This window comes from Coturnix japonica, chromosome 37 (genome assembly GCF_054131305.1).
Source record: "Coturnix japonica strain WE chromosome 37, WE-NBRP24, whole genome shotgun sequence".
Classification (NCBI taxonomy): Eukaryota; Metazoa; Chordata; class Aves; order Galliformes; family Phasianidae; genus Coturnix; species Coturnix japonica.
Window position 1 is genome coordinate 3,058,116 of NC_140699.1, and position 13,166 is coordinate 3,071,281.

The window sequence follows — 13,166 nt, forward strand, 5'->3', positions numbered from 1 at the left end:
GGGAAAGCACACACAGAAATAGTCTCTTGTTTCTGGCTGCTGCTCATACAGGCAGATCACTTATTTACCTCATCTAAATATTTGACCTTTATGCTTTTTGGAAATTGTATTTTTTTTTCTTTTTCTTCTTAATTATGTGGAAGGAGCACCTCCTTTCAGAGCTCTGATGGACTTCTCTATAAATAGCCCCTCACATCCCAGAACTTCACAATGAAACCTTCAGCAAAGTCAGCATCCTGAGGACTTTTTAAGCCTGAGATGGGAACCACGTGGAGTTTAATCATTAATCACCAGCCTTTAATTAACAGCTCTGGGCTTTGAACAAAAGGTGCTTGCTGCAAGGCTGCTGAGGGGCCCTGAGCTCTTCTGTGCGCTTTCATTTGAGGGACCCAGTGGCATTCCTAAAGGGGGCTGTTGGAGTAACCTTCTCCTTGTGGGAAGGGGTCACGCTTCCCAAGAAGAGCAGATGTTTGTGGCCCAATCTCCATTTTCACAACTGCCCTACTGGCAGGCTGGAGGTCTGAGATGGCTCAGTGCAGGGATGCTACCAGTTCCCTAAGCCCTACTTTGCTCTGGAAAGGACTTGAGCATCTCCAGAGCCTTGTTGCCTCCATCAGGTGAGGTGGGCTTTAACCAAAGGAAAGAGGAAAGTTGCTCCAGGCTTGGAAAATTTTATAGGGGAGTGTTCAAAATTGAGCACTTGGGAGAGAAAGAAAACATTGCTATAAAAGTTGACTCAGCCAATATTTTCTACATTCTTGCTGCTGTGATTGAAGATATTTGTTTTTAATATAGGTTTCTCCCATTTGTAGTCTGGCTTTCCTGTAGTAAAAACTAAAGGGCAGATCCTCAGCTGATATAAATTGGCTCCACTGAAGTTAATGGAGCCATGCTGGTTTGTACCAGCTGAGTGATCTGGCTTGTGCTGCAGTGCTCCATACCCCCATTATCCTGCCATGATTACGATACTAATTCAGTAAAATGGCTTCGCAGTGTAATAAAACCAACCCAGAGCATGGAAGATGAAAGGACTCCCTTCTCCATTTGACCTGGTATTTTTCAACAGAATGTTTTCCCTTATTTTCTCTTTTGTTAGGAAATGCTCTAAACTTTTTTCTTGCTTTCTTGCTTTTTGGCTTCAGCACGAAGGCTGTGTGTGTGCAGAAAGCATGTGGCACATGCAGTGGTGTGGTGGGTCAGGGCACAGTGGGCCTCGTGCAAGGGAACAAATTGGTTCTTCAAAGGGCAGGGCTGATCCTGCAGAGCAGCTGAAGCCCTGAGCTAACCTTGACTCCTGAAAAATGGGAGTTATCATACTCCAGGGCAGAGCATTGATCATTTTATTCATTCTCTGCCCTGTGTAGTTTTTCTTGATCTGCCTGTGGTGGAAGACGCAGCCCAAGAAGCTCAATAAAGCTGCATCCACTTCTGTCACAGGGGAAAAAGACATGTTGGTGGCTTTCCTCCTTGTGATCAGCTCTTCAGCCATAGCAGAAAGGTGAGCAGTGGGGAGCAGGACGAGCTGTGCTATCTGGTTGCTTGGAGCTGTTGAAAACCGAAGGGAATAAAGAGACACAGAGATCTGAATAAAGGCAGACAGATGCATGGCTGGATCCCTAGGATGAAATGTTTTGTTTGCCACAGCGCAGCTGAACTGCACAGAGGTTTTGTTCTGAACCAGGAGGGAGTTTCACAGGGATGTTGCTACATGGAGGCAGTAAATTTAACTTTAAAGGGCCGTGAATGGAGGCTTTTGGCTAAAAGCTGAAGTGCTGTTACTTTTTACTGGGCCTGTTTAACTCCACTTGGAACAGGACAGTGTGTTTGACTTATAAGGCTCCTGGAAGGCTTGGCCTGTGGGTCCTGCCCCTGGCAGAGTAGCAACGAGCCATAAAGGTGAGTGTGTGCCAGCCTGGCCCTTCTGTGCTAAAGGAAATACAAACTGATCTCACCTGTGGCTTAGGGAGAGCTGTGGGTGTAAGTGCTGGGAGCAGGGCTGTGCCATGGCAGCACAGTTTTAACTGTCAGAATAGCTAAAGGGTTCAAAGGCAGTCAAAATGTCCAATGTCCAGAATTGGCAGGTTTGCTTGAATCCTGCTCCCAGACCTGTGCTAATCCTCTAATATCATTGTAATAATCCTGATTCAAAGAAGGGTTTTCTTACCAGCTCATCATTTCGAAACAGTCTGAGCCTTCTTGTAGTATTATCCAATTTAAAACTGTTTAAACCTTCTGCTTCTTTTAGGGAAAAACATGCGTTTTGCACCAAAGTCTGCTCAGAAGCAGCAAAACCTCTCATGCTCATATCTACTAGTGTCTCGTTGCAAGCAATTTTAAAACATGCCCTGTGTTTGGATTGTGTTTGAGACTCGGTTATTTGTTGTGGGTTTAGCAGACTGCAATCACCCACTTAAGGTGGAACTTGGCCACCTTCATTCCTTTCCTCCCAATGCTAAGGAAGCATCCAAAATTCTTGTATTTGGCACAGGTTGGCAGTGGATGCTGTCCCAGACTGAGAGGACCATTCCTCATGTTGTGTGGTTGTGGTCTGAGTGTCTTGGCAGTGGGAAGCTCTGTTTACCAAGAAAGATGGACCCAAGCTGCCTGGCTGAGGGGACAGGAGCATGCACACAGGCCTTACCTGTGGGGTAAGTGCACCCTTTTCTTGCATTAATTGGAGAAAAGAATTAATGATCTGGAAAGCTCTGCAGAACACAGGTGTCTGTGTCCTTAACCAAGCATTGGTGGCCAAGTGATGGCTGTGCAGAGCCCAAGGAGCCTCTGTGCCCCCAGTGATTGAGCACTGTTCCTGAGAAGGGGAGGCAGAGCTGGAGCAGTGGGTGCAGGCAGCCATCACTAGACCTAATCAGGCAAGGAAAAGCTTTGGAGCATATGGACCCCAATGTGTGGTCCAAGTGCAACAGCTTGGTGAGTGTCCTGCAGGGAGACTTTTACTAGCGCTGCAACAATAATTCATCACTGCCTGAAGGCTTGATGGGTCTGGTACTCCTTGTCTTAATTGACCTCGGCTGGAGACCTGCGTTTCAGTCCAGCTTAGTCACAAAGGACTTGGTCTGTACCTGGGCCTTAAAGAGGATATTTATCAGAAAAATCATATGATTAATGGAACTGAGTGATGTTCGCTTGAGAGTGGATGGGAATTGAATTAACAGAGTAGGGATTTTGGCAGGTGTGAAGTGCTGAGACCGATGATGTCTGGGGGACAGAGCACCCCAAGCCCCACTGTTGTGCAGCCATAGGCTGGGAGCTCAGGGTGGGGGGCTGAGAGAAACACAGTGCCAGAGTCTGGGCTTGTATGTGGGTAACACATGGTGTGCAGCTTGTTAAGCCCTCACACCACAGTGCCCAAATTGCCATTGCTGCCAGCCCTCTCAGAAAGGGCAAGGATAAAAAGGAAGCTGATACCCCCAAGTAAATGGTGATGGAGGGGGAAGAACAAGTGAAGAAATAATCAGAAAACTCCCAAAGCTTACTTTCTTGCCTGCTTCTTTTTCCCCACTCTTCTTTCTTTTTCCCTCCATGTCAACACCAAACAAGACAGGACTAAAATTAATGGGGAAAGCAGCAATTAGCAAATTAGGTTAGCGGTGTGTTGCAGTGTGCCATGGCTGCCAGGTGTGAGGGGCTCTGGCAGTATATTTATTAATGGCTGTCAGAAAAGTGACACTTTGATGAATGAAGCTGGGTAATCGGCATCCTCCGACAGCGAGCACTGAGAGGCCTCAACATGCTAAACTGCAAAATCAAACCTTTTTTAACCCCCATACAAAAATACAACAACAGAAATTGCTGCAAGAGGAGTGTGTTTTTCCATCAGGGGCTGGAATTCATGTTCTCCCCTAAATACCTCCTTTCTGTAACTTGCTGGGAGGAGTTGTCAGCATGGAAGGTTTTCCCTTTCCTTCAAATATGGGCCTCAAGAGTTTATAAATGCAGGCAGCTTAAAAGTATGTTTTGTTTTGGGTATATATGGCAACCCTATTAAAGGCAAGGGTCCTGTGCTCGTGCTTTTTGGCCTTTGCCCTTTAAACATGATGGTATCAGTAATCTACAGACTGAGATGGTGTGTTAGGTACCGTTTTCTCTTGACTGGTGGTCAGCACTTCTCCTCATTAGTGCCACTGATGTGTGATGTCCAGGAGCCCACGCTGCCTACAGGAAGAGAGAAAATGCAACAATATGTAAGGTTAAATGTGTCAGATGAAACTTCACCTGCAGCACTGTTGCATACTGAAGTTTCCACTCTTGATAACCTCAGCTGTGGGCATCTCCCTTCTGATGAATGTGTGTGTGCTGTGGGACATCAGCTGCCGTGCTCCCAAGTGAGCATGGCTATATGGTATAATGGCAGGGTGCATTGCTGGTCACTTGGTGAATGGGAATTCAGAATTACTGGCCAACAAGATGTGAGTTTAGAAGTTCTCTTCAGGAAAAAAAGACCACAACAGAACTGTACTGAAGTTGTTGAGGAGATCAGCCCAGCTGCTGGGATAGCATCTGGATTAAAGATTGCTCTGCAAAATGCTGCACTATGTGAAATATTTCTTCCAAGTTTTCAGGCTTTGCATTGCATGCCGGAGGTAAGTTCTGTGCACTGCTTTGATAGCTCAGCACGGGGTTGCTCAAATCCCCCAATTCCATAGAGAAATTGAATACCTTTCTACAAAATCTTGGTTCTGGGTTTGGCCAGCTAAAAGGACTGTGTAAGTTTTGATTAAAAACATGAGAATCAATGTAAGTCATATCCCAGGCATTCATCTGGTCTTCTAGTTTGAAATGAAGCTGAGTGATCTGTGTGGAGTTAATTGCCAGGATCTGTGGGCTTGTTAAGTTTGAATTGGCTCTTGTAGCAGATCTGAAATTATTCTCTTATGCTTTAATAATTGTATTTAGTTTCCTAATTTGGCCGCTGAGTTCATCAGAAGATAATTGAACTTTTAAAAACATAATCTGATCGGGCTGTAGGAAATACTTTAAAATAAACTTCTTCTGAGACTTTGATCTGTTTTCACGCCCTCTCTCACGAAAGCAGCCTGTCTGCAGGGCTCCAACCTGCTGAGGTGCGTGTTCCTAAACCAGGCAGTTCTTGAGCAGAACCGGGTTGCTCCCTGTATGCAAAGGAAGCCAGCAGCTCCCTGCCAAGACAAACTCTGGCTGCATGGACTGCTCCTGGGTGCAGCCCCCTGCCTGCATGCTCTGCCTGGGTGCAAAAATCCCCTTGTAAATGATTCCAGGGAGCAAGAGAAATGGCTCTCAAGTCACTTCAGTTTTTTGATACAACTAAAATTGTTACTTAAAGGTCAGAGTATTGTTTTCTTGTGCACTGAGAAGGGGATCAGTTGCCTTGCATGGAGCTGTGGGCTCAGTTCTCCTGGGCAGTTTGGGTTCCTTGCGAGCTGTGGTTTCAAGTGATGTGAGCTTTCCTGCCTTCTGCTGTTGGCTTCTGTCGAACAGGCATGTTTTCCCTTTTTGGTGAGACTTAACCCAATTCCTGAAGTTCTTATAAGCAGTTCCTGAGTTTTGGGGGTAATGGAGTGTGGTTCTCCAGTTTCAGTGATAGCATGTAGAAGTTTATGGGCCCACTGCAGGCCTGTAAACTCAGGTTTTCCAGGTCCTACATTAGCACATTAACTACTGGGCTGTTTTTCCTGCTCACCTACCTGACTTCCTTCCTGTTTTAAAAAGGATTTGCTGCTTTTCATGTTCTCCATTTTATGAATTTGCAAAGACTTCTGTCATTGTATAAGCATGCACCAAACAGTTTATTTTCACTTACTTCAGTGCTTATGGTTTATATTTACTTCCCATTGACTTGCTCAGGACTCAGCCCAGGGAAGACCTCTGATTTTCCTCTTGGTCTATGACATGGCTGGGAGGCTCCCAGCCCAGCAAGCAATCACTGCACCAAAGCTCAAGGAGTAAGCAAATATAAATGATTGTCCAGGCTGAGCTTGTCTTGGTTTTTAAAGGGGAAACACTGCTTGAAGTTCCCTCTGTGAGTGCCAGGAGGGTGAAATCACCCACTGCTCACTGTGGCTCTGCTGCACGAATGGTCTCTAGGCACCTGCAGTGCTGCCCCTCACAGCTCTGTCCATCCCCTCCATATAGACATGAAGGTTTGTCCATGACTTGTTCCACCTGCACAAGCTATTTTCTGATTCCTTGTCACTGTCAGCTCAGTAGCGCTGTCATTTTCCAGATACGTGGTGTGTAATTAATGAGAATGTCATTTCCAGATTGTTTCAAAAACTAGATTGAGCATCTGAGAAATTATTTCACTCAGTGCCTTAAGATAGCTCGTTCATTCAGAAAGCTATCTTGGCTGCTTGATTTGAGGGGAGTTGTGGAGGGAAGCAGCTGTGCTTATATTATTAAGGACTGCCAGCTTTGAACTCTTCATGCAGATGCAAAGCATGGGTTCACGTGCTGCCAACCAGGCAGCTGGGTGACAGGGCAGGGGAGGGATGTGCCCAAATTGCATCAGCCCTGGCCATGACAGCCTCACGTCTGTGTGTTGTGAGGATGGTCTCCTTGTGGTGGTCTCTGGGGGCAGCAGTTGCATGCTGCAGGGCTGGAGGGATAGGAGGACACATTGTAAGTTGGCTTTGTCCTGTATGGGCAGACACGAAGGTTGGTTCTGGTGGGCTTTGTTGGCCCTCAAAGCAGAAAAGGAACAAAATGGGACTGAGCAGTGGATAAGGATTTGAGGCTCAGTTCTTATTTCTCCTGAAAATACCCTGTATCCCCTCAATAAAACTGATTTATGGCTTTTAGCCATGGTTCCTCACCTGTAAAATTGGGAAAAATACTTCCTTTGTGCCCCATTTATTTACATGGTCATCTCTTCCTATCTAACACCGCGCTTGGTGCAGCGGGGCCTTGTTCCTTTCTCAGCACTCCATGCGGAATTTATATTGCAGCAATCCTTGTAACTATCAGCAAAAGAAAATTACTGCAGACAGGTGCCGGTGCTTCAGCTCTGCTCTGATAGTGCTGCTGGCTGTGGTTTGGTGGCTGTCCCCTGCCCGTGGCTCTCAGCGTGTACCCACAGCTGTCAGTGTGAATGACAGATTAACAAATGCACAGTGGCTTTGTTCCTCACTGTGCTGCCCCAGTGCCACGCTGGGTCTGCAGTGCAGAGGGATGCATGGCATTGTCTCACCCACTAACACTCTGTCTGGTAACTGGCAAAAGCAATGCTTTTCACCCATTGCAATGGGTGTGCTGTAGAAAATGAAGACCGTAGGGATGTGAGGGTCTTGTTTAATTTGTTTTATTTCTTAATCCAAGAGTAAGAGAATGCAAAACTTCCAAGCTGAAAGGCTTTGTACTCTGCTTGCTCCAGGAGATATTAGTGAGGGATCAGCTGGGTTCACCAGACTCCACAAGGTACCTTTGTTTATGGATGAGGCCATGCAGTTGGGGATCAGAGGTTGTGCATAGCTGCTGTAGAGCACGCTGGGCTGCGAAAAGTCGGGCACCAGAGATTAATTTCTTGGTTTCTTAGAGCCAAGGTTTAATAGCAGACCTGGGGAGGACAGTGATTGAGCTCACAACCAGCAGAACCTATAGTTCAGGTCAAGTGAAAGGAAGGAGCTAAGGGACTCAGCATGCTGCTTGCAGGAGGAATTCTAATGGCTTCATGGTATGGGGTCTGCACAAGGCATGCAGGAGCTAGTGCCCGGGCTGCACCATGAAGCCTGCACAGCCCCGACCCCCTGCTCACTGCCCTGCTCACAGCTGGGCATGGCAAGAATAAATCTGGAAGGGAACAAGAGAAAACAGAAAACGCTGGCAGTTTTTCAGTAGGGAGAATGGTGTGTTTGAGCTGCAGTGGAGAGGGACAGCTTTTGGTTCTAACTTTTTGAGTTGCATACTTCAACAAACAGTGTAAATTTGGCAGGATGAAGTCTGGGTGACCTATTCTGGCTGGATCGAGGACTGATTCTGAAGCTGGGATTTAACTCAGCTCTGACATTTCATGCTGCTATTCCATTCCACTTCAGTTTCAAAGTTTTCAGACTTTTTTTTTTTTAAAGATGTGCCCTTTATGTAACTCATTTAATTGTGTCTAACTACACGGTGATTTTTTTCCCCTCCCTACCTTCACAAATGCGATTGGATATACATGTAGATCTTAACTTATAGCATATATTACAGTAGGGGCAAGAGAATCTGCCTTGAGCTTTCATATTTATCCTGAATAAGGCTGTACCAACTGGTTCTGCCTTAAATTCTCTACCTCAAAGTCTCCTGGTGTTCTGTTTTCTCAGGAAGGAAACAGGTTGCACTGAACGCAAACTGCGCGGCATGGATTTACTCGTTAGACACAGATGGGATTCCTCTATCAAAGTACTCTTGTGTTGTCTGCATTCATTACACTCACTAGAAAAGCTATTGACATGACAGCATTCTCCTGTTAGGTTTTTTCCTGCTCTTTTAGAAGTGCCTGTTGGGTTGCAGTGGCCTGAAAATGCAGTGACCAAGATTAGAGGTTTGGACCTTGAGAGCCACAGGAGAGGAGCTTTCAATGTCTCCTGTATTTGTTATGATCAATTCATAGTGACTTGAGTCTGCAAATGAAGATGTTCTTATGAAATGTTTTTGATTTTATGCATTTTGATTCTGGTATTAAGTAGTGTGAGAAAAGCAAATCAGTCTTTTTGTTTGGCTGCTGGTTTAACATCCAGTTCACATTAGCAGGATGCAAGGAATCTGGATGCTTGTTTGGAAGCCACTTATGAGATGTTCGATTTCCTTCTATGGAAGGAAATACTGGAGAAGACTTCTAATCTTATGATTCAAAGCATGAATCAGTCCCCAGATTGGATCTGTGCCTGCAGCAGTAAAAGGGGCAGATTGTCACAGGGTTGCTGCTTTGTTCTTCTCTGGAGCACCCTGTACAGCTGCTATCAAAGGCAGAAGAGCAGCATCAATGGAACCTGCTCTGCTCAATGCAAGCTCTGAGTCTGGTGATTTTCAGCAGCATGTCATCTTAAATATATATGTTTTTTCTTTTCTCTTTCTTTATTAGTTTCATGTTCCAGCTGACTTCCTCCAAGAGAGGAACATGCTTTCCCATCAGAACTACGTGAAACACCTGAGTTCATTGGGACTGGAAGAAAACTGTCTCAGAGACAAAGATACACAGCTTCCCTGGATTGCTGGCTACATGCCTGATCTGAGGTCTGTGGTCATTTACTTTGCAATGGATTTTTCACTTTTCATTTGCCTTGTATAGGTATCACCAAATGGTTTATGCTTTCTGCTTTGCACTGTCTTTTTTGGGGGAAAAACTACACAACAGCTCTGCACACTCCTTGTGCTGATAATCCCTGTTGTGGCTGAACTGAAACAACACCCAGCTTGTGCCACTTAGCTGCTGCTGGACAGGACAATGCAGTGATGGTGGTATTTGAGGGAATGATATTCTATCACAAAGGGAATTTGTTACAACCATAATTTTACCAACACAAACGCAGAGAACAGCACTGATCTGAAAAGCCAGAGCCCTGCCTGTGAGTGAGCACAATCTGCAGATGGAGAGAAGCAACTTTCTGATTTCACTGCTAAACTTCCCCTCCTCAAACCAAAACAGTTTAATCAGTCAGATTCCTGTTTAATGAGTTGCACTGCTGCCTCTAACCAGGAACGTATCTTAGATGATGGAAATAATGGTTTCAGTAAGACTTACTGTGATCTCATTACCCCATAGATTGCCTGTGTACATTCTTCCCCTGCCTCTACTACTCACCTTCACAAGCAGGACCCCAATTTTGAGACTGAACCCCTCTGGCTGTGTGAGCTGCCACATGAAGGTGCTTTCCTGCACACTGTCCTCTAGTTGCTGCCATCGAGCAGTTGGTAAAGTCTGCAGCTTGCGGACAACTTTTCTTGCCAACCATGCATTACAGAGGGCTAATTGTAAAAGTGGTGCACCTGCTGGCTCCCTTGGTGGCTGGAAGCAACAGGAAAAAAAAAAAAAAGTAATAGTAATTTATTAATGATCAAGTCACAAATAGTAATGAAAACAATAGGAGCATCTGAAGGAAGCGCTGCCGGGGGCAGAGGTGCAGGTGCTCTGTGCCCTGAGCAGGCTTGTCGGCATTTTTATAAAGCCACTTTACAACCCTTATCAATTTCCTACTGCTTTCTGTGTACCCCCTGCCCCTTTGCAAATGTTTTGCCTGCACGACAGGCTCAGCATTTCTTGTTGTAGGTGATAAAATAGCTGTCACCCTGTGGAGGGAGAAAGGAGGCAAATAAAATAAAATCAAATAAAAATGTTAGGTCCAGGGAAACAAAGCAGAGGAAGCAAAGCATTTCGGAGCAAACAAATGAGTTCTAAGGGAGACGCTGAGTCGGCACAGGGAGAACGATGATGGGAGCTGAGCTGAGGAATGGGGAAAGATTGGGGATAGCAAGAGCTGGAGGGCGAGGGTGGCTCTGCTGAAAGTGAGGCAGGGCTTTGTGCATGGCCCTGGATTTCAAAGGAGACTGTATGTACAGCCAGCGCCATCCATGAGGAGTTTGGGATCTGAAAATCCCAGCCGTAGTCTGAATAACTGCACTGCATTGGCAAGGTGAGAATTTGTTTAAGTAAGGAGAACAGAAGGCATATGAGCAACACCAGTTCAGGTGACATCCCCATACCAAGTGTCTTAAGTAGACATGGTAGAGATTAAGTAGACATTAAGTAAAGATGGTCGTGCTGTATCTCAAAATACAGTTTCTATATCCATATCAGAAGCCATGCTAGAGCTGATAGAAGGCAGATAGAGCAGACACCAACCAGCCCAGTGTTGTTCTTTGAGCCGTAGGTAGGGTCTGCAGTGCTCCTTAGGGGTACATCTGCTAATGTAATATAGCAGTTTAATTCAGCTTGCAACAAAATAAAGCTGAACTAAGTGGAAAACTCTAGAGCTGCGATGGCTTAATTGCTCATACATGAGCCTTTACTATGCAATTTGGAAACTTTAGGCCGTGGGAACTTGCTTCTGTGTTCTTGAGCCCATGAACTGCCTTAGTCTGTGGGTCTAACAACAATCAGCTCATAAAATGCTGTGAGTGCAGATTTCAGAGGTCAGCCTGAGTCCGTACCCAATCCATGTGGCTCCTGTGCCCTGCATTCGGCGCTCCAACGAGGTCAGTGAGCTGTCGAGCACACAGTCAGTGCTCTTTAAGCTACTGTGAATCTACCCCTGCTTTCTTTTCCCTTTTCTCATTCTCTCCTTGCTCTCACACACCCCCAAATCACAAACCCTGACACCAATGCCAGAAGCCTCTGAGGCTGTCGTAAGCCTGCAGTTATCTGCATTAGGAATAAAGCTGCCATTTTTAAAGCTTTTATACTTTTTATTCTTAACTCCACAGGACCCAGGAATCTTTTCCTGAAGTTAATGTGAATTCAGGGGGTGTGTGTTTTAAGAACTGAGCTGGGTCCTGTAAAAGAGGTAAGAACCAGCAGTTTGCAATGCTAATTATTGCCCGGTGATTTGAGGGGACCTGCACAACGTGCTAACGTGCCTATGATGACACGCAGCATGATACATGGGGAAAGGTGAAGGCAAGGCTCATATATCCCCATAACACTGAAGGCATATTTCCCTCTCTAATAACTTACAAACAGTCACCATTTGCTGTCTGCAAAATTAAACTCTCATCTCCTCCAGCCTGCTGATCTGGTGCACAAATATAGGATTTTAAGCTTCTCTATTGAAAAATGTCCCTGCAAAGCTGTCCATCAGAACTCCCGCTGCTTTCCAGAGAGTATTATTAATAAGTTCTTCCTATCAGAAATGGGACCCTTTTAGAGCTCAGATAAGGTTTTTTTCCCTGTTAACCAGCTGGGCTGCTTGGCTGTGGACAAATGCCATGATGAATGACGGGTCAAGGATGGAGCAGGCTGATTTCTCTCCGAGCCTGACCTTGTCTCTGGTGTGACATCTGAAATGACAGGTGCATTAAAAAGTTATTTATGTAGGGGAGCTGCGATGCATTGTACCCTTTGCAAGGTAGCACACAGTTTTGCAAGAGTATTAGAATAAAGGCTGCCTCTGTGTCTGCTGCCTCTTGTACTGCTGGCTTTCTGTAAGCAGCTGCTGTGAAAGCAAGAGGAGAAGCACGGAGCGTTTTTTAGTGCACAGAGGATGCTCTGGAAACTGAAAGGCAAAAAAGGGAGCAGGGTCTGAGAGCAGCAGCAGCAGACAGCTTCCCAGCAAATCACCTGCGTGTCTGCAGATTACTTGCCTGGAACAGCAGTAATCAGCTCTGGAAATGCACCTGAAGGGTTCTGGGCTGTTAAAGGGCCAATGTTGTGGATAAAATGCAGCACTGAGGATTAAATGATTTCTACTGTTCAGCTCTTTATGGCCTCAGTGCACTTGTAAGACTTTCTCTGTTGAATCTCAGACTCTTTGTGAGTAGTTGTGCTGTGGCTCCCTTCTGTCTTTACTGTTGCTGAAATTAAAGGGACACTTCTGGCTTTGTCCTTCTTCCTGTAGGACACATAAGTGGAACTGTAACCATCCTGTGAACAGTCACTTCATTCTGGGAGATGAATAGTTGCTGAATGGCAAGAGATCGCAGCCTAAATCTCCAGAAAAATGCATGCAAACCCTATCAGGTTTCTATTGTCATCTGCCTGATATTGTGCTCCAAGTAGGAAATAGGAAAGGCAATAGGAAAGCTGCCTGTGTTTTGAAATCCAGAACTTTCTCTGGACAAATAACACACTTGCTGTTGCATGGCCAAATGAGGACACAACATCCTATGGCACAGATTAAGTTGTAGAGCAGGGTTCATGGAAGAGCCCATGTGCAGTGATTTCTGCATCCTTCTGAGTGCTGATCAGATTAATGAGGACCACAGAAACATTGGAAAACTGTCGTAGTGACACATCAGTATCCTGTTAGCTTCAACAGAATTACAGCATTTGATATCAGCTCTTCCTTCCTTGCTGTTTCTCCACCCCTCCAAAACACCCCCTGAAACACTTGCAGGAGAAATTGTAAAACACTTGTAACAGCTTATTTTGTATGATGGGACTGTTAGAAGAGCTGCATGTTGGTGTGCGTCCAACTCACATTAACTTCAGTTTTGGGCTGCAGCCATACTTGAGTGACTTTGCAAGTCTTTTCTGACTG

General features: G+C 45.5%; 1 long non-coding RNA gene across 1 annotated transcript; it reads left to right on the forward strand.

Moving 5' to 3' along the window:
- Nucleotides 1–929: 929 nt before the first annotated feature.
- LOC146754930 (uncharacterized) lies at nt 930–10,127 on the forward strand. The gene is made up of 4 exons (XR_014938572.1): nt 930–1,052; nt 1,365–1,498; nt 2,489–2,648; nt 9,056–10,127. It is a non-coding gene; the product is annotated as an uncharacterized LOC146754930 (long non-coding RNA).
- The last annotated feature ends 3,039 nt before the right edge of the window (nt 10,128–13,166 follow it).